Source organism: Danio rerio, chromosome 20, assembly GCF_049306965.1.
Source record: "Danio rerio strain Tuebingen ecotype United States chromosome 20, GRCz12tu, whole genome shotgun sequence".
Taxonomy (NCBI): domain Eukaryota; kingdom Metazoa; phylum Chordata; class Actinopteri; order Cypriniformes; family Danionidae; genus Danio; species Danio rerio.
The window spans coordinates 36293991-36319524 of NC_133195.1; the positions used below are offsets into that span (position 1 = coordinate 36293991).

At 36.9% G+C, this 25534-nt stretch overlaps 1 long non-coding RNA gene across 4 annotated transcripts in view; it reads right to left on the reverse strand.

Annotated features, from left to right (window-relative positions):
- The window catches only part of LOC137488668 (uncharacterized), a 116461-nt gene extending 90927 nt beyond the window's left edge, over nucleotides 1-25534 (reverse strand). For 2 of the 4 annotated variants that reach the window (XR_012395901.1, XR_011007807.2), the window contains exons 1-2: nucleotides 1850-2272; nucleotides 1602-1727 (exon numbers count right to left, since the gene is read on the reverse strand). This is a non-coding gene — a long non-coding RNA (uncharacterized lncRNA). Of the gene's footprint in view, nucleotides 1-1601; nucleotides 1728-1849; nucleotides 2273-25443 lie in introns of those variants that run through there. The other 2 variants (XR_012395903.1, XR_012395902.1) reach the window with 2 other exon arrangements.

A 25534-nucleotide genomic window follows, 5' to 3' on the forward strand; every position in this document is an offset into this window, starting at 1 on the left:
CAATAACAGCTTGCAAGAAAGCAAGTGTGTGTGTGTGTGTGTGTGTGTGTGTGTGTGTGTGTGTGTGTGTGTGTGTGTGTGTGAGAGAGAGAGAGAAAAAGAGACCCTGGTTTGAGCACAAGTCAATGGCACCACTATGAGGCAGACAGCAGTATTACAACTTCTATGGGGTGAAGAGAAAGAAAGCAGGGTAAGAGGGATGATGAAATCCTGGCTGCTTTTCAGCAACAAGCCATACAGTGAGCTCATCCCTTTTCACTATACATCCAGCCTCTCACACGCGCTCACCCGCTCACTCCTGCCATTATGCAAGAGACGGACAGACGGAGAAAGAGAGAGAGAGGGAGGGAAAGAGAGAGGGATGAAAAGAGAGAGAGAGACGATGTACTGCAGGGCTTTACAAGGACACTGTGTCTGGAATGCTTCATATGCTCTCACATTTATACATGCACATTCAGCCGTTCATGCTATATAAATATATATTGATTTTCACAGCACTCATGCAGTATGCTCACGTTACAGACAATGGCTAGACGAAACAAAAGAGCGGTTACCAGTTTAACGCCCACAATAATATATAATTGTACATGACAATTTTTTATTGAAACTCAAACACACATTAAAATACATAAACATACATAAAATATATAATAAGAATTAATATATTAATTAAAAATAACATTAATATTAATTTACCATTTTAATTTAATATTAATAAGTTAATAATTGTTATTATTTATATATTAATAAAAATAACTTGTGTAACTTATATATATATTTCTTCATTCATTTTCTTTTTACTTAGTGCCTTTATTGAGCGGAAAGAACAGCCAACTTATCCAGCATGTTTTTTTACTTTAAAAATATATATATTTATATATACAGTATATATATAAGTAAAAATGTAAATATGACATTCCATAAAATTTGTTAAAAAATCCTTGTCTTTTCATAGCAATGTGTGTGTGTGTGTGTGTTGGTATGTGTGCATATAAATGCACATATATAATATACTGACATTATTTTATTACAAGAAATTCTATGAATACATTTCAGAATCTAGTTGACAGTTAGATGTCTGAAGTCAAAACTAAAATAATGACAAGTTATTTCAATAAAAAACTGTGGATGTTTGTAAAAGATGCTCAAAAGCCCAATATACAGTGTCCCACATCTTTACAATAATTTCAGATGATTTATTGCAGTACATCTGTGCTATTTTTGCTCATCTCTAAGAGATTAGATAAGATTAAATATTTTGTGTTATTTTTTAAAAATGTATTATAATCATACCATTGTTTTAATAATGAAAAAATAATTGAGTTTAGGGTTTTATAGGTTGTAAGACATAGACTGAATGTGCAGAACAAAGCCTGCAGAATCACAGGTGCGGTGAACAAAGACTCATAGCTCTAGCGGCAAAGTGTATTACACAACCACAGAGCTGTGCAATAAAGAGGCGCTGCAGGATTGGCTGAGATGAGCTTATGTCTGACTGCAGGTAATAAACCCGCTGAACCTCCTTTTTTTCTTTTTTTTCCTCTCTCTCTCTCTCTCTGTCTCAAATGTACACACATGCATTCGCGCACACATACACCCACCTTCTCTTGTGTACAGACAAAGCCACCATCATTTTCCCTTATTCGCCCTCTCCTGCTTTTTCACTATCTCCATCCACTGTTAACCTTGACTCTCTTTCAGCCAGCAGCACGACACTATGAAGTCCACTAAAAATAAAAAAGCATGTTAGGACACACACAGCCTTGGCAACAAAGAGAATGTACAGTACAGGCTCACTGCTGGGCTTTTCAATGGATTCAACACCAAAGCGCCAAGAATCATTAATCACCAGTGAGACCGGAGATATGAATTCATTGAGCGCGTCACCGAGGGGTCATCTCAGTCATTCAACGGCCAGATGCAGGACATTTCCTCAGCATTCCCACGACATCCGTGCACCATTCCCAAACCTTACCACACACGGAGCCCGAACCGAACCCCGTGCACCTAACAAAGGTAGACGGCTCCCGGCATACGGGAGGGAGCCCGATCCTGTCCGATCCAGTCAAAGCAAACGTCCGTCCATGCACAATCACTCAGTATGGGAGAAGACAAGAGACAAAATTACCAAGCACAACCAATTAAACAACACAATGTCTTGAAGAAAGGAGAAAGACAGAGAGAAGGAAAAGAATAGAAACGCAGAAATCCTTTCCTTTGTCACGGCCATGTTTGAAGCCTTTGTGCCCATGGAAATGTTTCAGGTTTAAGTGAATAGCCAGTGACGGGTGAGCAGAGTAGCGGGGCACATGAATTAGCCCGGGAGGGGCGGCAAACGGCCAGAACAATGGCAGAGCGCCGGTTCGGCTTGGAGCTCTATTTGTGCGGCAGATGGATGCTGCTTTGCGTAATTTGTGTGCTGTACATGATAAGGGGGCCCAGCTGAGCTTGGGTAGTTTCGATGTGTATTTGTGGGCTTTGGACCACCACATGCACGTGCACTCAAACAAACATACAGAATTTCATTTGTCATTTGTAGGAGCTCAGTGTACATACATATACAGTTGAAGTCAAAATGTTATTTCCCAAATTGTTAAACAGAGCAAGGATTTTAACAGTATTAATTATTTTTATTCTAGAGAGAGTCTTATTTGTTTTATTTTGGCAAGAATAAAAGCTGTTTATATTTTTTTAAACCATTTTAAGGTCACTTACTAACCCCCATAAGCAATATTTTTTCGATTGCCTACATAATAAACCATTGTTATACAATAACTTGCCTAACTACCATAACTTGCTAATAATTCTTTCTTTTTTTTTACGTTTTTTTTTTTTTTTTTGCGATTCCGTGACCTTTAAATCTAAAGCAAAATAAACAAAAAGTCACAAATTTTTGCAAGAATAAATTCGCAAAAAAAATTAAATAAGCTCACAAAATATCCAAATCCAAACCATATAATCAAATTAATTTATTTCAGTCTGCAATTGTTTTACATGACTTATAGTGGTTGCATACGCAACTGACGTCTGAGGTCTCACCTGCTCCCTCACAATCATTACATTACATCAAACTGGCGGGAAATGCTTTGCCACCTATGCATCTATGAGTGACTTACATGTGAAGTCAATGCAAAGACTGGATTAGACATCCTGTGGTGAGAATTAGGCGTTTTGTGTGTTTAACGTTCTTCAGGCTTCAAAAGAAAGTTTGAGCAAACATCTAACAAACGGAGCAATGAAACAGATAGAACAGCAAGCAGCTTACAATGATGGAGATTGGTTTAAGGATGACGGCCGCTGGACATGACCGAATGTACGGCTGGCATTATGGTAGCGTCAAATCGATAAATTTCTTCGCTTAACTCTTTCCTTGCAGTAAAAGAGGGGAAAACGGTTCCCTGCCATTGATGAGTTTTACAGCAGTTTGTGTATTTGTATTATGGTAGGGGAAGCCCTGACGTACAGTATGTCCTGTGTGTGAGGTACATGATGTCAGATGCTCCAGAGAGTGAAATTGAGAGAGAGAAAGTAAGATCGTGGATAGGACGTATAGCCTTTCTTTGGCTAAATCCCTGCCATTTTAGATTTTATCTTGACAAGAGACCAAAATAAAGAATCTTTATCTTTATGATTTGTGTCATTATCATTGTGTCAGCTTGCACACCTAACATAGTAGGCTAACTACTAACTAATATGGTAAATAACATAAGTAATTTTTTAAATATTTATATATATTTTGCAAAATCGCAAAATTGTCCGCAAATTTCTCAGAATTACCACCACAAAATCAGTCATTTTAATGGCAAAAAATAAATTGTGAAAAAGTAGGTTGTCAGATATAAGCACAAGTAAACAGAAAGTAGGGCTGAGCGATTAATCGAAAAGTAATCGAAATGGACATTCAGAACCTTTAATCGATCTAATTTTTCCAAGACTACTTTTTCAATTACTTTCCCTACCTTTTGTGGAGTCACGTGACCCTACATCACAATGACGCGTATCACAAGCTTTGTGATTGGTCAGCGCGGAGACCCACGTTTTAGGCAATGTGTGTTTTAATTTCAGTTGTTCAGCGTTGATGTTCAATAAATAATCATAGATAGTAGAAAGTGTGTGTTTACTTCAATTACTTTTAAATCAAGTAATTCACCCTATATTCAAAAAAATCTCTCACTTGTTTTATGAGAGCATATTTACTGTACAAAACTTCAGTGAACTACTAGTCAGTGAACTATGAGGGCAAAAACGTAAAATAAATAAATAAAATAATCATTTATTAATTGTAATCGAATTAAATTGTTCAATTAATCGAGATTTAGATTTTAGGCCAAATATGCCAGCCCCAACATAAAGACATTAAAATGAGAGAAAATAAAGAAAACAATAAAAAAATATAAATATACACACACACAAGATGGTTTATGGGCAATATGTGCATTGTTAACTCTCTTAACTGTACAAATAAAATACAAATAAAACATTTATACAAAAGTATTTACATCCCAAGTGTTTAAATCACAAGTGGGAATGCCTGTAGAAAAAGAAAGAGACACGGAAACCTTAATGAGTTTGGACAAGTTCCCCCTTGTGGCGCTGCCGTTTGCTATCCGAGCTCAGGTTTTGCTGTCATTTCCATATCATTACACAATCATTGTTGCTGGATCTCTTCAGAGGTCCGGCTTCATGGCTGCTGTTGCTTATTAGGAGGCCCTGAGGTTGGCCCGCTCGCCTCTGTCCTACACACAGCGCTCTGTTCGGGCTAGCATCGTAGGTGGGTGAGGCGGGGGGCCGATCACCCACAGTAGTTCCCAGGAGCGGAGCGCCGTGGGCCCCCGAGATCCCCCTCAGGGGTAGAGGCATCTGGATAGGGGGAGGAGGGGGCTCACTATTGTCAAAAGCCATCAGATCTCAATATAAAGCACAGAACTCAAGCGAAATCCTTTAGAGCAGCATTTTTCCACCATTTTTGCCCTGCCGTTTTTTGAAATCCTTTCTTTGCATTTTTTTTCCTTCAGTGGTGTTTTTTTTTTTGGGGGGGGGGGGGGGGGGGGGGGGGGGGGGGCTTCTTTCTTTAACTGCTCGCTCTTTATACTTTCTCCTTGCAGGAATGGGATACTGCATGCCTCAGGTTTGAAAGGGATAGTTTGCTCTGATGTTGTTGCTAATGAATGTGACTTTTCCAGAAGATAAATTACTAATTTTCAGTGAGTGAATGAGAAATGAGACTGAGAAAGCCTGATGAATGTGGTTGTGAGCTACACTAAATGTGTTGTAAGTCATACAATGACAACTGTAAAGTGAAGGCATGACAAGAATCATGAATAAATCATTGCGTTTCAGTGGATCTTTTATTAAATCATTTGACACAGTTCACAAACACAAGCAGTCTAAATGATCATGAATCTGTTTGTTTACTGTACAATATATTCAAAATAATGGACAATATGTTAAGAGAGATTATAGTCAATCAGGTGCCAAAGATTGAAACACACGTGTTTGTGGATTAATTGCAAAGGTTAACTACAACACAAGTGGCTTTTAATGGTGCACATAATTTTAAGTTTTGTTTGGTATATATTTAATGCATGTCAAACGTAATAATAATTTAAGGTTCATATTTTTTAGAATTGATGAAAATTAGTGCTTTAACCTAATGTTAACAGCACACAGGAGTTAAGATTATATAGGTATTACATACCCATATAGAAATCTGATAGATGGAAATGTAAGGAGATTACATATATGACAAACTAGATCATATTTATATGATTTATAGGATGTCACTTTTTGTCCAATCCACATGTAAGTATCAGTCTGAAAATTCAGGATTGTGCATTTCAACTACAACATAGTAAATGTTTACCATTTGTATTGGTGTCTGTTACTTAACAGACTTCATTTGTATTAATGTCTATTACTTGGTTGGACCACAAATCCAGTTTTAAGTTGCAAAGGTTTATTTTTGTCAATAGCCAAAAACATACTGTAAGGATGAAATTGATTAATTTTTCTTTTATGCCAAAAATCATTAGATTATTAAGTAAAGATTATGTTCATAATTTGTGCATTTGCTTCCATAAATATACCAAATCTCCATGTTTGATTAGTAATGGGCATAACTAAGAACTTAATTTGGAAAACTTTAAACATATTATTTGAATCCCCAAATTAAGATTTTCAAAAAGTTATATCTCGATAGTTTTTGTAACTTTGTATCATTCTATTGTCTTAATCTATGTTTATAATTTTATTACTATATTTTATGCCTATATACTATATCATGAAAATATTTTTACAAACTCAGATTTCATTTGACAATGTATATTCACAGAAAAACAAAGGATTGCAATCCATCAATTATTTTCCAAAACAAAGCAGGCCAAATCTATATTACACATAAGCAGCCGGATTTATAGCTCAATCAGATTGAAAAGCCTTCATGTAAATACAATAAATAGATCCACATATGCTTACTTTAAATAAAATAAAGTGTTTTATTCTGGTGATTTCCTCAAATTAGATTAATTACTTATTCCCAAGGCCATTTCAGTTGATATTTAGCCACACCATGTTGGTGTTTCATTCATTCATTCATGTTTTTTTCGGCTTAGTCACTTTATTAATCTTTATTAATCTTATGAACTTATGAACTTATCCAGCATGTTTTTAGGAAGCAGATGCCTTTCTAGCCGCAACCAATCACTGGGAAACAACCATTCACACTCATTTATACACATACACTACAGACAATTTAGCTTACCCAATTCACCTGTACCCCAACTTTTTGGACTTGTGGGGGAAACCAGAACACCCAGAGGAAACCCATGCGAATGCAGGGAGAACATGCAAATTCCACACAAAAATGCCAACTGACCCAGCCGAGGCTTGAACCGGCGACCTTCTTGCTGTGAGGCGACAGCACCACATACTGCGCCACCGCGTCGCCCCGATGCTGTTGTTTCATAACATCTCATTTTTACGCAGTGGGCCGTTATCCCAATGCTCAACCATCAACCTGGAGGACCAGGACATACACACATACACAACCAGTGAGCGTCTTGCTGTGAAGCGACAGCGCTACCCACTGTGCTGCCCAAGTTAGACTAATTAAGATTGAAAAATACCTGCATATTTGTTTTACACATAACAAACATCAAAAGTGCATGTTTACTTCTGATGGAGATCATTTGATCCTTCAGAAATCACTCTAGTATGAATAATAATCATTATTATTTTATATTATTAATGGTAATAGTAAAAAAAGCAACAAGGATTGGAGTCATAATTTCATTTTAAACTACATACAATGAGCAGTTACTTTAAATTTTAATAAACATTTAACAATTTATTTACATTTAATAAATGCTGCCTGGAACAGAATAAATTTCTTTAAAAAAAACATTCAAAAAAACTCACTACAAATTTTTTACCGGTAGTTTGTACACACACACACACACACACACACACACACACACACACACACGAACGCATAGATAAAATTATAGATTTATAAATCCTGAACCTACACCTAAACATAACCTTAGCCCATTTAATAACCTTATTTTTATAAATACACTGAAACTTCACATAAAATTGTGCAAAAAAAAAAAAACTATTTCACTGATTCTTGTGATAACTCAATCCAGAGTTTATTGGATGACACTTATTTAGTACACTTTGCAAAATGAGTACAAGATTTATACATTTTGTTTTTGAAAATATTCTAAGCAGGGAAAGCACAAAGATGACAAAAATCTAGACAGAACACACACAATCTCAGCCAGCTCAGTCTCTCTTCAACACAGCTACAAGCAAATCCTTTTACTATTTACCGGCACATCCCAGATGATGACATGCATAATGCATCAGAATAAAAATAGTGAGCATTTGTATTATGCATATCTGGGGTGAGCGAGTGCATGCCGACAGAGAGAAGTCACCGTCACTGTCAGCTATTTCCAGACTTTCAGTGATGTCATCACACAATTATATAATCTACCAATATCCCTGCACTAATAGTTGGACACTTTAGTGCTGCAAATACTCATGCTCTGTCAATCTCATAATCATGTTCCACCCGCAATGATCTACATTTTACAACAGGAACTGTACAAACCAGTAATTCATGACGTAATGAATCAGAAATCTTACATTATAGTTCACGATGAATAATAATAACTAAGCAAAACAATTCACAAATTGTAGTACATGTTGATGCAAAACCTGTCTGTGAGTGTATCTGTGTGTGTAGCTTACGGTTTATCATAATTGCTAACACACTAAAATAAATCTTTTCCCACAATTAGCAAAACCTTACACTCAAGGAGCAAAACACAAGGCTAGATCTGCACAACTGTAAGCACATAGTCAGCTTCACACTTTTTGCAAAACATTACACATTGATATGCAAATCACTAAACACCCTTGGTTGGATGCTTTTGACACAAAATTATTCATAATGGAATGTCCTTGCAATTTCAAAGCAAAGGCCTTCAAATTAATACACACATGAACCATATTTAGCTATAAATAATATAGCTATAAATAGTAGTCTTCAATAATGTTTTACAGGAGCTATAAATATTAATCTTCAATAAATGAGCCAATATTGCAGTTTGGAAGAAGAAGCACGATAGTGAGGAAGATTGGTAAACAGGAGACAGGGCATGACATTTTTTTTATATTGAAATGTATACATCACCAGAAAGCTGAATAAATAAGCTTTGCATTGTTGCATGGTTTGTTGGCATAGGGCAATATTTAGCTATCAGTCTATCACTGTTTGGTGAATACAGTATGTTCATGTACTTAATAGCATATCTCTCAAACCCTGATTATATCAGTATTAGTCAGTTAAAAATGATACAAGTGTTTAAGATTGATTACAGCAGTGTGTAAATGAAGCAAACTGATTTATATTAAATGAAGTGTGTGTGCTCTGTACGGTATTAAAATTGTGTTTTGTCAAAGTGTTGTAAAGTTTTGGATGAAGTGTTTTTATTTTGCAAAAGTTCTGATGTGTTCTGCTGTTTGTGTATGTGGATGTGGAAATTGTGTGTAGTGTTTTGACAAAATGAACCTTAATTTCGAAATATTTATTGTTTCATATTAAATCATGGTGTACACAGCATTGACTGGACTTGCTGCATCACAGACATCAATATTTGAATAATTTGTAAAAATTAAACCACTTTCTGTTCATCAGATATTAGGCATGAATATATATATATTGCGGTCGTGATTTTCAAAAGTAATACAGTACTTTGAAAACGTTTATTATTACTAATTGTTCAGTCTATGAGTTTGATAGAGCACTTGTACCCAGAAGCCACTTAAGGTCATACTTAACAGGTTGATAATATAATTCTAAAATAATTAATGATTTTTAATTTCCTATTAATCATTTTATAGATATGCATATTTTCAGATTTGTTTCTAACAGGAAAACACAGGTAAAATGTAAAATACTTGTAGACAATTTAAACATGATTACTTTTTTCTCTCTCTCAATGCCATTTGACAGATACTGTATGTATAGCTATGTAGGTGACACTGAGCACCTTCAACTAGCATATTGCTCTGTTTGTGGAAAAGCTGTTTGTGTCATTCAGTGTTGAGGATATTGCATTACAAGTAACACGAGATACTTAATATTACTTTTCCAAGTAATAATTAAAGTAACACATTACTTTAAAATTTAAATAACATTCTTTGAACTACTTTTTTAAATATGTAATGCGTTAAGATTTACTTTTTAGATTAGTTAACTGATTTTAAGTTAAAATGAACATAGTCTGCATACAGAGTGCAGAAACAGACATAAATAAAGACGGTCGATCTTTACATTTCTGCGATGGAAAATTATCACGTTTTGAACACATGGACGAAAAGGAAAAGAGGATTATCTGAATGGACAGTGATTTTACATTTTAATAAGACAAAAAGTACACAAGTAGCAAACGCGTTGCTTTAAAGAGTCGCGATTATACATTATAAAAGGTCATATTTGGGTTTTGGTGGTCTCCAACAACAGGCTGATGTGCATGCAAGGTCAAAAACACTTTCATTGGCTTATATGCATTTATTTTTATATAATTTTCCCAATAACTCCCATATGAACATTGTTCAGTGATTCATTTGTTCCCAAACCTCTCCTTTGCATGGGGCTATATCTGCGCTGATTGGTCTGATGACCCAGTGATTGGTCGACTGGGTTTTGCACGAGACAGAGAGGAAGGCTCACCACAGCTATAAAGTTGCACAGAGTATGTGAGAGCCCAATGCAGGAATGTAATAAAGCAATGCAGATAAACACATCAGCATATACTCTACTCTTAACCCTAATCCCAAGTTAAAACAACGACACACACAGTATTATCAGTAATGGAAGAAGCACATGTCGCACTTTCAACATGGTTTTCGACGCAATATGTGAATAGCCCCATACAGATTTCACCTGAGAGATATACAGTACAAGCACTGATCTATAAAAGATACGTGATTACAAGCCATGCGGGGCGATTACAGCTTATAACACACAAACACATATATAGAAAAACAACACAAAACGAGGCAACAATATTAATTACATTTACATGTTATCATCCGGAGAAAAAAGAAACTGCTCCATGTGAACTGTAACAGTTACTGACAAAGTCCCTGTCAAAGTCCCCCCTAATCTCTGTTGCTCCTTCCTTTAATAGCAAACAGTCAAGGAATGCTGCGTTGCAGCATAGGTTATTTTATCAAAATCTGAAAAATTACAGGAACAAACACAGCACATGGTTGGCTATACTGTGGTGTTGTTGTGAAAATGAACTTTAACCCTTTATTCCCTGCAGCCAAATCTCCATCTGTTATTACACAAACTATAAATAGTTTAAACACGGTGCACTTTCAGATTTAAACCTCAGCTGGATATTTTTATTCACTTAGAGCTGTTACACACTGAATGAGAGGTCATTTTCAAAAACCCATAATAGGGGCTCCTTAAACTTTCATTAATCTGTATGTATGGCATGCATAGCTCTGGGGTCAGGATGCTCTCCAAAGATAAAATTATGCAACATTCATTTTTTTATGTGTTTTTTTAAAGGTATATGAAGACTCAGGGTGTTTTTTAATTGCAGAGCTCCTCTGGTGGCACTAACACTGGTGTCATTTATCATATGGCTTTCTCATCCCCACGCGTGTTTGCTTGTGTTCTTGTCTGTGCAACAAAAAGCTATGAAGTGTAGATGTTAGTATTTTAATTTGCTGTTAAATTGGACATTTCTTTTAGGTGTTCTACCCTATATTTAAGCTGATGTTTTTACCATAAACTTTAGGAATTTTCTAAGTGTACATATTTTATTATGATTACATGAAACAATTTCTAGTCTGTTTTTACCTGCTGTAAGATAAATCATATCAGGTGGCATCATGAACAGTAAATCTTGCAGAGTAATTTACTCTAATTAATGAAAAATTGACTTTATAAAAAATAACATTAGGTCTCCCTAGAAAGAGTAAAAGTCACTCTTTTGACAATTTTCTAGAATTAATTTTACTCAATGTAGTCAGCGTTAATTTTGACAGCAAATCTTTATTTACTTCTAGTCTTAGTCTTTTGACTAAACTTCCATTTACATTTAAATTTTAGTTCTTTTTTTTTTTTTTTAGTTTTAAGATTTGAGTCAACTAAATCTAGTCTAGATTTAGTTAACTAAATATATTTGGTTTAATTTAGGCGTAATTTAATTAATTATTGTGTACATTTAAAATAAATATTCTAACTTAAAATGAAATTAAAAAGTCTCATTAAAATATAGAATATAGCTTTTCCACTGAAAACAAAAAAATGTGATATTCATTCTTTATTTATATCATGAGTAATATATCAATTTATGTGACGACAATCAATCCATATGTTAGAACAGTAGCCTTTGAAAATGCAGGATTGTGCAATTATTTAGCAAACCCTTTATTTTAACATGGTAAACTACCAGTCTTTTTGACCAGTCTGTTGAACAGTTTCAAGCCATTACATTTTTAAAAGGGCTTAAAATTTTAAATCCATTCTGCACTTTCAGTACAGCAAGCTTTACTGTTATAGTTGGTATTACAGTACAGTGCCAGCTATAGCATTGATTAAATAAGGAGAATAATGATGTAGTATCCTGTGTCGTCTATGGACCTCTGTCAACTTTTTAAATGTGCGTGTTAATTAATTAGGCTAAGATTAATTCTGATTAGATATTTACCAAAATACACCCCTCAATCACATTCCGGTCTTGTTTTTATTAGTCAACGAAAATGTCAGCATATTTTTATTATAGTTTAGTTTTGTATGTTTTTATTTAGTTTTGATCTGTATAGAGTCTTGTTCGTCACAAAAAGTATATGCCAAAAAATGTCAACTAAATTAACACTGAATGTAGTGTTTATATTTTACTTTCTAGTGATATTTGACTATTTTGTGTTTTTTTAAATCTACTCTCAGACTATTTTACTCCATTAAAAGCTATAAAATTTTAATTCTGCTATTTTTTTAGCTCTGTTCAAAGGAACTACAAATTTACTCTGCCACTATTTTCATTAAGTACTGCATCATGTTACCAACATCACAGGACATGATCTCAGTGTTTCTGTTCAAGAAAGGGGAAAATGTCATTAAGAACGCAAGGATAAAGGTGAAACAAAAAACAATCCATAAATCAAGCCATTAAAGCCACCTCGAGGTGTCTTTAGTGGCTGCTAATGTTTGAGGCTGAGATCTGTTTGAGAGAGCTCTCTGTTCAGACAACCAATTAGCCAATCAGCAGCCGTGGCTCCACAAGCCTGTAGATTCTAATTGGCAGCTTCCTCCTCCCTTTGCTTAACACGTTTTGTTTTTGTGCAGTCAGAGGAAGGAAAGCCTCGTCTGCTTCAACATGAGCGTGAAACTCATCGACCTTCGCACAACAATGCGGCCGCTTATCTGCATATGACAGGGCCAATTTAAATAAAGAGTACATATGTAAAACAGTGGGAGGAGTGGGCACTTTGTTAAAGCAATCCTAATTAGTGCAGAAAGCTGTCGGCCAATCAAAAGGCATGCTTAAATCAAGAAAAATGAAGAGGATATATGCATTTCAATGTTAAATATTATTGGCCATGTTAATTGTTAATGCTTCAGATGGAACGAGCTGCAAACTTTCATGCTATGTCGGGATTTCAGTCCAACACCTCAAACTAATGTTATAACATTTCTGTAGGAGTTGGGATCAAGACTAATTCTAAATAAAATCTGAAATCATGCATCTAATTTAAATATACAAAGTAATGTTTGGGTTCTCAGTACTGCACAATATTGGAAAAATCTGACATTGTGATATTTTGTTATTCTGCAATATTCATTGCAATGTGATTACCATTTCAGCAGATGACTTGAATATCTCTATTTGGAAAGAATTAATCGTCATGTACATGCTACACACATTTCAAAATTGATCAAAAATGATGGATATAATATGCCATATATGACATGTAGCCTATATTTCTGAGGTAATCTGTCACTTTTTTTAACTGTGCAGAGTTGTAGCTGCTTTATTGGGCCTACTACGCTACTGTATTTAAATACTGCTCATTTTGGTGGTACTTGGAGATGCTACTTTTTTCTGAGGTGGTACTTGATGAAAAAAGTTTGAGAACCACTGGCCTAGACTGAAGATGTGCCTAACATCAGTATTTTTACAAATTTGAGTTGTATTTTACAGAAACAATAACGATATGTTATACGTTTTAAATATGTTTTCAAAAACGTGCACTACCTCCACACAAAAACTTTACATTGCTTCACATGCATTTTTGGGGGTTTAAAAAAACTCCCACTGTCATGTAAATGAATGTTGAGGATGTTTCACTTGGCCCAGAGACAAAGAGACAAACCTGTAGACATAGACAAGAGACCACCCCAACTCTCATGACTGTTATGGAATGTAGCATTACAACAACATTAAAAAAATGGGGTCTCCCCTAAAAAGCTCACTGAAAAAAAGGAAGGCAAACCTTTATTCCTCCTCCTCCTCCTCTGTCTAAACCTGAGAACACGCTGTGGAAATATCCTGCCCTGGAACCGTTTTTCAATGCTTTGATCACAGAAACTTCCCCCAAACTCACTAAGATGGGGTCCAGGAGGAAAACCAGTGAGATTTGTTCGATTTATGCGGTTCAAATTCCGGTTTTAGACAAAGGAAAAAAAAGCCATTGAGTTTGCAGCCTTTAGGTCCATCATTTGCCACTACAGTCAGGTAAACATCTGCCTCTGGGAACGTTTGGTGTGTAAATTGTGCACTCCCTCGAAAGCATGTTTCAATTCCTCAAAATCTTGTTTCGCAGGGGCACATTTATGATGTAAAGAATTTCCCACAATAACATGACCCCCGTGAGCATAAAATCTTTATGAAGTGTGCAGATCCCACATGTAATCGCTCCAACAATAAAGACTCCAATTCGGCGCAACAAGAGAGATTGTAAAGAGCTTGAATGAGATGTCTCTAATCTAAATGTATCTTCACAGCATATATGAGGTCATGTATGGACACACAGATCAAAAACCTGGATAATAGAACACTATTTCCTGCGTTCCTGTAACACACATATTCACTTGGATTGGGGCAATTTAACAGCAAGCTTAAGTTATGGGCTCCAAGATGTTCCTCATTGTGAGCGCTCTGTGTGCATTTTACCCGCCGTAGCCAGCATGTGTTTCTGATGAGCAAATATAGATCTGAATTTCAAATAAAAGTAATGGTGAGCAGACGTTGTGTAGGTGGGAGAGCATTCCTGAGCGTTGAGGTAAAGGGGAAGCGGAATTAAAAATATCCCGGTCGGCTGGCTCAGCTCCAGGTGTGTGAAACAGCAGGAGGCCCCTGCGAACGGTTAACGGCGAGCGGATGAACGGTAGCGGGCACTGGGCGCAGCGGATCCCGGTGACATTTCAAGCGGGAGGCTGTTTCAGCACAAGACACGATGATTAATGACTAGCATTATCCCTACTGAGAGAAAACACACCACTCGTAGCCCCCCAAAAAATATACATGTGCCTCTTCCTCCGAGAATAAAGGGATGAAAAGAACAAGTGTGGGGAGGTTGCACTCTCGGCTCGCCGTGTACTGTGGGTAAACTCACACATATGGCACATCTGAGGGTAATCATCTCGCACACACACACATACACACACTCGCCCTTTATCTCGCTGAAGAGATATTTATTACTTTGTCTAGAGCGGAGATTGTGTGTCACCGAGATGTGCTATAGGCTAAAACAGACATGGCTAATGTTCAGGATTAAATAATAACATTCTCTTAAAAGTATGAGAAACGGTGTGCATCAATAAGAGTGTCAAACCCAATGGGTCTCATTCACTAAATGTGCATACACACAAATCAGCATTTAAAATGAATGTTTTTATGAAAAATGACAATTAAAGCAAATTAAATGTGTATATGTATAAATTTACAGTAAAAAGGCAAAAAAGAGCCACACAATTCTAAAAATAAATAAATAAATAACCATTTCCCCTTTTATTTTTTCTTTATAATAGAGATCTGGCATCCAATCTTCGTAAGTGGATTACTCAACTAGCTGGATTTGGTTAATGACGATTTGACACAATCCACGATTGTTTTGTTCTTCAAAACTCAATCAAGAGTTGTTGTCATAGCGATAAATAGATGGATAGATAGATCTGTCCTTAACAACACACAAAGCGATCTCAGATCAGTTCATCCAGACATTTATATCTGATTCGTGAACTTGTTTGAAGAACCAAATTAACCAGAGATCAGTTATCGAGAGTAAAAGATCCAGGATCTGTCAAATCATCTTCATTTAAGCAACATACAAATCAAAACAAAACTATATGAAATTTTCTGACTTACCAGTTTGAAATATTCAATGAATAATGAACACACTTCATTAACTGATTAAAGCTTTTATTTTAGAAGTTTAGGGGTTTAACCACAGTTGTGAGGTAAGAGTGTGTGAATATAACCAGCTTTCTGCTGGTAAAAAAAAAATGTATGTATTTTATTGCAGACACACTTTGACATTCTTCCTTTGCACACATTTTCAAAGGGGGAAAGTCCCTTTTATTAGTGACAACCTCTCCCTTATTAGTCTAAAACCTTGCGGTCACACTAAAGTTCAAGCATACAAAATTCTGTCACACGGCACTGCGAAAAGGGGTGGGATGATTAGACATTAAGAAGAGAACGATTGGTCCATACTTGAAAATACTGAAAAAATTCTGTTTAAAATTCTGTACAGAGAGGTCATCTTTTGATCTTTGATTCGTCTCACGGAATCAAATTATTTGATTTTGCAGGTCAGAGTTTATTCTGAACTTTCCAACGCAGTGAACTACAAACCTTGTCGCACAAACTTGCGTTTCCGGTGTGTCTTACATGTGTATAAATGGAAGTCTATGGGGGGAAAAGTGCAGTGTGACTGCAGCTTTAGTCTTGTTTTTGCATCTACAACTAGACCAGACATTTATAGCTCCGCCTTCTTTTGAAAAGAGCACAATCTTATTTGAACTTAAAGTGACAGTCTCAAAAATGTCACAATTAGGATCAAATCCTAAAAGGGTCATAGTTTAAGAGTTATAACAGTATTTGTGAGGTATTTTGACCTGAAATTTTACATACACCTCTAGTGACATCAGAGACTTATTTTAATCATATCTTGTAAAAATGGGCATAATAGGTGCCCTTAAAATAATTATGATGGAAACGATGACAACATTCATGCTTGTAATAGATATGATGATGCCAATGATACATATAAATGTATAAAGTTCATAATCTGGTTGTGTAGGTGTTTTTGAAGCAATTTTGAGATTTCAAATTACTTATTTGAGGCTCAGTTGTTCATTTATGATACTTCAAATATCACTAAAACAAGTAATGAACACTCATTAATGAATGGTTTTCTTGCACAGACAGATTATTTTGCTTCATATGACCTCAATATGTAATCCTTTAGTTTGGCCTGTATGCATGTTGACCATCAACGCCTTTGATTTGAATTTAACAAATCACCAAGTTTTATTCTTTACTTGTTCTACTTAAGAAAAACCTACTTTTCATTTTTGTGTGGAATATCCTTTTAAGGATGGAAACTCGCTTCCTTGGACAAAGATCGCATCCACTTTTATAATGCTGAGTAAATATAATTAAAGATGAAAAGCCTAACTGATAGATGTTGATGGAACAGTAACAGGTTTAGAAATCGTATAAATCTCCTCTTCCTGTCTCCGGTACGCGATCAAGGCATTTCCAGAGCAGATTGATTTCATTAGAGCATGCTGTTGTGTGGGTGCAACCTAATGCGTGCTAAAGTGTGGCCGATCGATGAGGATAGAGCCTGCGCTAGAATTTCGCCTTCTCAGCACAGCAGAGGTCGACTCTCAGTCTGTTCGATCTGACCTCCACAGGCCAGAGGACATCTGTCTGACCTGACTGATGACCACCTGCTACAGTTCAACTGTTCAAAACTCACACGCCATCAAACACTTCACTAATACTGAGGGTGAAAGGCCTTTCCCTGTTGCCAGTCAGTCTCAGCAGAATTTTATTCATGATCTTCTTGAAACCGGAGTATTTGGTTTCATGAATATGCTATAACAGGAGTAAAAAAAAAAAAAAACAGATCTCTGTTAAGTGTCACACAATCTTATTTTTAGCAATACTAAGGTTAATAAAAGGAATATGTTTTTACAATTAGCTCTGTGGTTTTTTAACTAGATTCAATAGAATTCAGAACAATAGGGTATACGCGCAGAGTCTTTTAATTTTTAGTAAGCCAACCCAAGTGTTGGCTTGATTGAGATACAATATAAAGCGAATATCAAACTGGTCACGAAGCATAGCTCATTCAATTGTTCCACACCATTTCTTTAAGATATAAAAAAAAAACTGGCCACCACTAACTGGCCACTTTATTAGGTACAAGTACCAGGTTGGACTGCCTTTTGCCTCCAGAACTGCCTTAGTCCTTCGTGCAAATGCAAATATTCCTCAGAGATTTTGATACATATCGACATGAGAGCAACACGCAGTTGCTGCAGTTTTTTTCAGCTGCACATCCAAGATGTGAATCTCCCGTTCCACCACATCCCAAAGGTGCTCTATTGGATTGAAATCTGGTTACTGTGGAGGCCATTTGAGAACAGTGAACTCTTTGTCATGTTCAGGAAACCAGTCTGAGATGATTTGCGCTTTATGACATGGTGCGCTATCCTGCTGGAAGTAGCCATCAGAACATGGGTGATATTGTGGTCATAAAGGGATGGACACAGTCAGCAACAATACTCAGGTAGGCTGTTGTGTTGACACATTGCTCAATTGGTACTAATGTGCCCAAAGTGTGCAAAGAAAATATCCCCCACACTATTACATCACCACCACCAGCCTGAACCGTTGATACAAGGCAGGATGGATCCATGCTTTCATGATGTTGATGACAAATTCTGAACCTACCATCCAAATGTCGCAACAGGAATCGAGATTCATCAGACCAGGCAATGTTTTTCCAATCTTCTATTGTCCAATTTTGGTGTGCCCGTGCGGATTGTAACATCAGTTTACTGTTCTTAGCTTAGGAGTGGTATCAGCTGTGGTCTTCTGCTGCTGTAGCCCATCCGCCACAAGGTTGGACGTGTTGTGCTTTCAGAGATGATCTTTTGTATACCTCAGTTGTAACAAGTGGTTATTTTAGTTACTGTTGCCTTTCTATCAGCTGAAACCAGTCTGGCCATTCTCCTGTGACCTCTAACATCAACAAGGCATTTGCGCCCATAGAACTGCTGCTCACTAGATATTTTCTCTTTTTCGGACCATTCTCTGTAAACTGCATTGTAAGCTGTGCGTGAAAATCCCAGTAGATCAGCAGTTTCTGAAATACTCAGACCACTGCATCTGGCACCAAAATGTTACTTAAATCCCCTTTCTTCCCCATTCTAATGCTCTGTTTGAACTGCAGCATATCGTCTTGACCATGTATACTTGCCTAAATGCATTGAGTATCTGCCATGTGATTGGCTGATTAGAAATTTGCGTTAACGTGCAGTTGGACAGGTGTACCTAATAAAGTCATTGGTGAGTGTATATTTTCCACAGTACTTACACTACAGTTCCACTGCTGCTCCTGACAGTGCTTGTGTTTTAATGGCCTATCATCTTGTTTTACGTTTGAACAACTAAACGAATGCATCGGCCAATTTAAATGACTATATTTTGTATAGATTACATTATTGATGCTGTAAAAGGAACCATTTGACATTGAAAATAGTCACATAAACCTTTCACCGTAAGTTTATTGGTGGCTAAAAAGCACTAATATAGCCCATTACAGTATCAAACCATGAATTATAGAAAATCAAAGCCATCAACACCTATAAAGCTTGCACAGTCATTTACTTTTTGGAGAACATTAACATTTTCTAGGGATCAAAATTGTTTGGTGACCAAAACTGCATACTTGTGGGTCCTAAAAATGGCTGCTTCAAACCTAATCCCAAATGGCTCCAAAAACCTTGGTGGTTTTTCTTTGAGTGTGCACTTTTGTGACGTAATGCCACTTTGACTGTCAAAATCTGGTTGGAGCTTGTCTCAGAAGAGCGCATCATGGGAACAGAGCAGCCACAAAAAGCACTCATGAGCCCCCCTGTGCAAGTTAAAATGATGAAAGCACCACCCCATGGTTTTATCTACCTAACTGACAAACACTGTCGTTCACAAAACCTAAAGTGATCAGAAAGTCTGTCTTTTGGGATTGCTGCTTGGCTTACACAGAACTTTTTTATGCTTGCCTTTGGATCTGGAGATGCTGGACTTTATCCAAAGATCCACAGCAGCAATATTGCTTTGTGTATTATTTAAAAACAAATGAGAGAAAAATCATTATCATATAGACCATTACAATGTGGTGATATCATTGGCTTATGAACATTTCCTGCTTATTATCAGACTATTTCATAACTTTAACAAGAGGCAATTCAATCATAACTTAATGTTAAAAGAGCTATCATAACATATCATAACATAACATATTTATCAGTGTGTGGCTCTTTTTGAATTCTCGGAAGCAACAGAAATTAAAAATATAAAACAGGAAATACTCTGGGGCCGTTGTTTTTGTTTACATTCCTCAAAATGGTCTATACCAGGGGTGTCCAAACTCGTTCCTGAAGGGCTGGTCCAGCAGATTTTAGCTCCAGCTTGCCTCAACAAACCTGTAAGAATAGCTGCATCCCAAATGGCACACTATAGTACTTATGAGGTACTTATGCACTTACACACTCAACAGGATAGTATATGTAGTGTCTTCCCAAATGGCACACAATTTTTTTTTTACTAAGCGGAAATTCAAACCGTTTCCCTAATGACGTTTGACGGTTGCCAAATCAGTGAAATAAACAACCGAATTATCAAATAATACCTGCCGTGTGTATTCATAAATATTCCTAGCAAATGTAATAAATGTTGGAGACATGCTCGTTACATAAACGCACTAAATCGCACTTCAGCAGCGTTTATTTGAGAGCGCACAATAACATGTGCTTGAGCAGCATATATTTGAGGAAGAAGTTTTGTGAACAAGCAGAAGAAATCGCCGTGCAATTCGGATGCTCGTAGGCTAGCTGCAGCTACAGCTGGAAAAATTCCTAGAGGAAACACAGAGTGGTTCCCAACCTTTTTATCACGGCGGACCAGTCAATGACTGACAATTTTACTGCGTCCTGGGGGAGGGGGTTGGTAAACATAGATTGTTAGGCGACCATCAACAGTTTTCTTAGAGAATGACAAACTGACAAAACATTACTGCAACTCTGATACAAGTTTTATTTAAGGAGAAAATTAAAAGCACTGCAGTGTTTGTCTGAAATAATTAGCAAAATGTGTTTATTTCAGACAAAATATGAAGCTGATCGGTCATTCATTTGCGCGCCTCCACTGGAAAAAAAAAACTTTAAAACAGGGAAAAGACACAAGCGGTTGGCAGTTTGTGGGTCCTTCACTGGGCCTTTTCCATTTTACTAGCTTGAGGGTTCAATTTTGGCACTGCAGTGACCGAGATGTAACCGAGAGAAATGCAGTCATTTTTTCAAAATAAAAGATTTTTTAAACAAAAGACTCAGACTAAGATAATAAAACGGGATTAATTAATGGTTTCTTGTGCGGCCCGATAATAACTGATCCACGGAGTGACCAGTATGCAGCCCAGGGGTTGGGGACCACTGGTGTAAACGATAACAAAGAACGAGTAAATCATATCAGAATTATTATTTCATTCATTCATATGCTTAATCTAAATATTAGAGGTCGCCACTACAGCGTAATGAACCGCCAACTATTCCAGCATATGTTTTATGCAGCGAACGCGCTTCAAGCCGCAAACCAGTATAGGGAAACACCAATATTCCCTCATTTACACACATACTCATACACTTCGGACAATTTAGTTCATCAATTTCCCTATAGTGCATGTTTTTCGGCTGTGGGAGAAACTGGAGTGCCTGGAGCAAACCCACGTGAACACAGGGAAACATGCAAACTCCAGACAGAAATGCCAACTAACCCAGCTGGGACTTGAACCAGCAACCTTCTAGCTGTGCTAACCACTGAGCCACTAAGCCTCATCCCTTTAAAGAAAATAGCAGGTGCTCATCAACATAACACCATGTTGACACAGCAACAACTTGTTGTCGTCTGTACTGGAGACGGCACAACAAACGTTCCAAATTCAGATGTCCTTCATGTCTGAAGTGGCCTGTGCACTAGGAGTACATCAGAAATAGAAAAGGGCAAAAGGGTTAACTGTCTGGGATATGTGGTGTTGTGTCAAGTTGCATCCGGTGCACAGACAGGAAATCATTGTAATAGTTTCTACTGTTTTTAGTTGCATTGCACTGTACGCATAATGCAGACACAGTAAAAGAGAAGTCAAATAGCAAGTGAGTTATTTATGAATTTTATAACTTACATTCAATCAGCTTTTTTGATAAAATACCCACATGGTCATCATTCTTACATTCTGTCATCAGGACCTTTTCTGTGTCCTATGCACAAGCAAGCATATCTCTTTGTAATGTGACTAAACAGACGGAAACACGACTCTCAAAACTTCACACATGACTGAGCCAAGAGCATGTGCTCTCGTGGTCACCTCTGACCTGGATCCACGACTGCATCATTTTTTTGGATTTCAACCCTGACCTTAGTGGATTGTGTTTGGACTTCATTGATCATCTGGCCAAAGCAAGCTTTTGTGGTAAATGACATTCCAGTTCTTAAAGGTTGCGGAGAGGTCCCATAATACCAGTGACCTCTCACATTCAGGAGCGGACATAGAGTTTGGGTTAATCCAGTCACTGCACTGTGCATCAGATGACAACAGTTCCTGGCGCTTTTGGGAAAACAGCTCATCATTGATGATTTGATTGAATCGATCAAAGCTTCGAGAGTTAAAAAATGTGTCTGAAAGGCATGCTAAGTTGGGATGTAACGATTCACTGTGAGCCGGTTGAAAAATCGATTCAAATATGTGACGACTCAAACCGGTAGAGATGTTGAACAAATCGCGATACATTTTATGAACAGAGGGGGCGCTATGTTTATAGGCGCAATCTCACTCTACCTGCACACCAGCAGTGAGCAAGAGCTGAGTCGGCAAAGTACAGTGACAGCAGGGAAGTGCGGCAGGCAAATGCTCCATACCAATTCACATACTTATATTACGCCCTAAACGTATGTACAGTTTTTGTATAGGAAAAGTTAATACTTTTGAGTGTGCAACAGAAGAGTATGCAAGCTTTGGGACATACTACTTCATCTTTAACAGATTGTTGTGTTGCTTAGTTACGCCTCCTATCAATCATCCACACATCATCCACATTTCTGTCGTATTTAATTTCCTCCCTTATTGGAGAAGCAGTAGCAGGTTAATCTCCCATTCATGAGTCTTTCATGCAGAGAAATCTCCTCAGGTCTTTGGATAATTCTGCATTGAGACGTTAAGATGTCCAACACGTCTTTATATAAGGTCAGTATTGTTGTTGCAGATGAAATATAACACAGATAATGCAATTTCAATATTTTCCAGTGGGCTAGATATTGACTAACAGTCATTCAAACATCTTTACCAAAGCCTCTCTACTTGACGGTTGGTCTCGCGCGTCCATCATTCTAATCGAATTCGTGTCCAATGCGCATTGTATTGTGGGCAATATCAGTGGTTAGAGTATGGACGCTTCTACACTTACATTTTTAACCAAAATAGCAAACCATTCAGGAACCTCTGGCATACTCTTTTCAACATACTAAGGTTTGGGACATACTAATTGAATTCTATTTTCAAATACTATTTAGGACGGATGGTATGCAGATTGGGACGCAGCAAAACTGTGTGCAAATACTGCAAAAAGACGTTTACTTGTGGTAACAGAACAACGAATACGATGCACAGAAACTGTCAGCACAATGAAAAGCTACTGTCACAGACATCTATACGCAAAAAAAAAAAAAAGATGTGTGAAGATGTTTTTCAGACTGAAGGAGAAAGTTGTTCTGTTACAGAAGCAGGTATTAAGATTATTTTTACCCTCTCATTTTTAAATGGTTTACTCAAATTTAAAAAATTAGCTTATTATTATTGAATATTTCAAAATGTTCAAGATTATCGCTTCTTAAGTGTTTCACACTGATACTTATACTAATTACACAAGTAATATTAATGATTAACCTTCATAATCATTTTCAACTCCTATCTCTATTCTGCTTTATAATTAGTAAATTAAATCATATCAGTGTCACAGTTTTAGTTTGTTTATATTAAGGAGTCTTTTTTTAATATTTGTTTTTAAAATAGCAATTTAGTTATGGCAGAAAATATATGTTTTTGCAAAAAAAATGCAGCATTTAAGAAACAAATTAAAAGGCACTTCACCTTAAATTTGTTTTAAATCATTTTGTTCAAATATCATGACTAAATTGTGAAATTAGTATCATGATTAGCATCGCATCGTGAGTCAGGTGAATCATTATATCCCTAATGCAAAGAATAGAGTTTTACCAATTTTTTTTAAATGGTACATTTGTATACACATTGTTCAGCACAGGGCTGCATGGTGGCGCAGTACACCAGTGGTGCAGTGCACTTTTGCCTCACAGTAAGAAGGTCGCTGGTTTGAGCCTCAGCTGGGTCAGTTGGCGTTTCTGTGTGGAGTTTGCATGTTTCCTCCAAGTGCTCCGGCTTCCCCCACAGTCCAAAGACATGTGGTACAGGTGAATTGGGTAGGCTAAATTGTCCATAGTGTGGATGAGTGTGTATGGATGTTTCCCAGTGATGGGTTGCAGCTGGAAGGACATGCGCTGCATGAAACATATGCTGCATCAGTTGGCAGTTCATTCCGCTGTGGCGACCCCAGATTAATAAAGGGACTATGCCGAAAGAGAATGAATGAATGAATGAATGAATTGTTCAGCACTATAGCATAATGTTTAGAATACTGCATTTAGGACAGTACAGCATAATGTTTAGGATACTACATTTAGGATAGTACAGCATAATAACACAATTCTGAAAGTTATCCAAAGGTATACTGTAACTGAATATGTTGCCAACGGCTGCAACTAAATGCATGTTTACAATGCATCTGAGAAATTTGGTCCAGAATAAAAGGACAATATTTAGCTGCATTATAACCTAAATATCTAATTCTTCAAACAAAATAAAGGGCTGTGTCTGATATCTCACCCATATAGCCTTACTAAATGGCTCATTTAAATGGAAGGAAACTTCTGTCCCCATCCTCTAACTCGTTTCAAACTTGTATAAGTCTCGTTCTTTTAATAAAATAATTTGAAAAAAAAACTAGTCCTGTACTATTCCACCATACATTACTTTGACTGTAACTGTCAGCCCAATGCTTACAGCTATTTATGGATATTTGTTAAACATTAAGTGTATGTTGGTTGTCAAGACAATATTGTGGTGCATTATGGGACTGAATGTGGCACAACCTTAAATGGATGTCCAACTTTACACATCATATTAAGCTCATATGAGATACCAAAAAATGTGTATCAAGATCGGCTGATATGAAGCAAGCTCAAACGTAGAGCAGTGCAAACCGGGCGATGACCGAAAATGTTAATGCTAATGGCCACACGTGCTTAATGGGCTTCACCGGGTAAGTTGCACAAAGCGAGCAAAGTCGACCCAACCGACACTTCTCGGAGCTGTAAACAACTCTTGTGAAGGCCTCTTTCATTGGAAACAACTCTTTTGAAGGCCTGTGATATATGATAAGCGCGTCTCAAACAGCAGGGTACTTCTGTAATAATCATCTGTTTAAATTAAAAAAGCTGTCACATCGTCAAGCAACCGTTTAAAATTAATCGAGCATCTAAAACTTACCAGTTCCGCTGTTCTCTTTTCAGTCCTCAGTCAAGACACAGCTGAAAACAAGTGCATATTCCATGATAGCAAGGAAGAAACATAATGAATA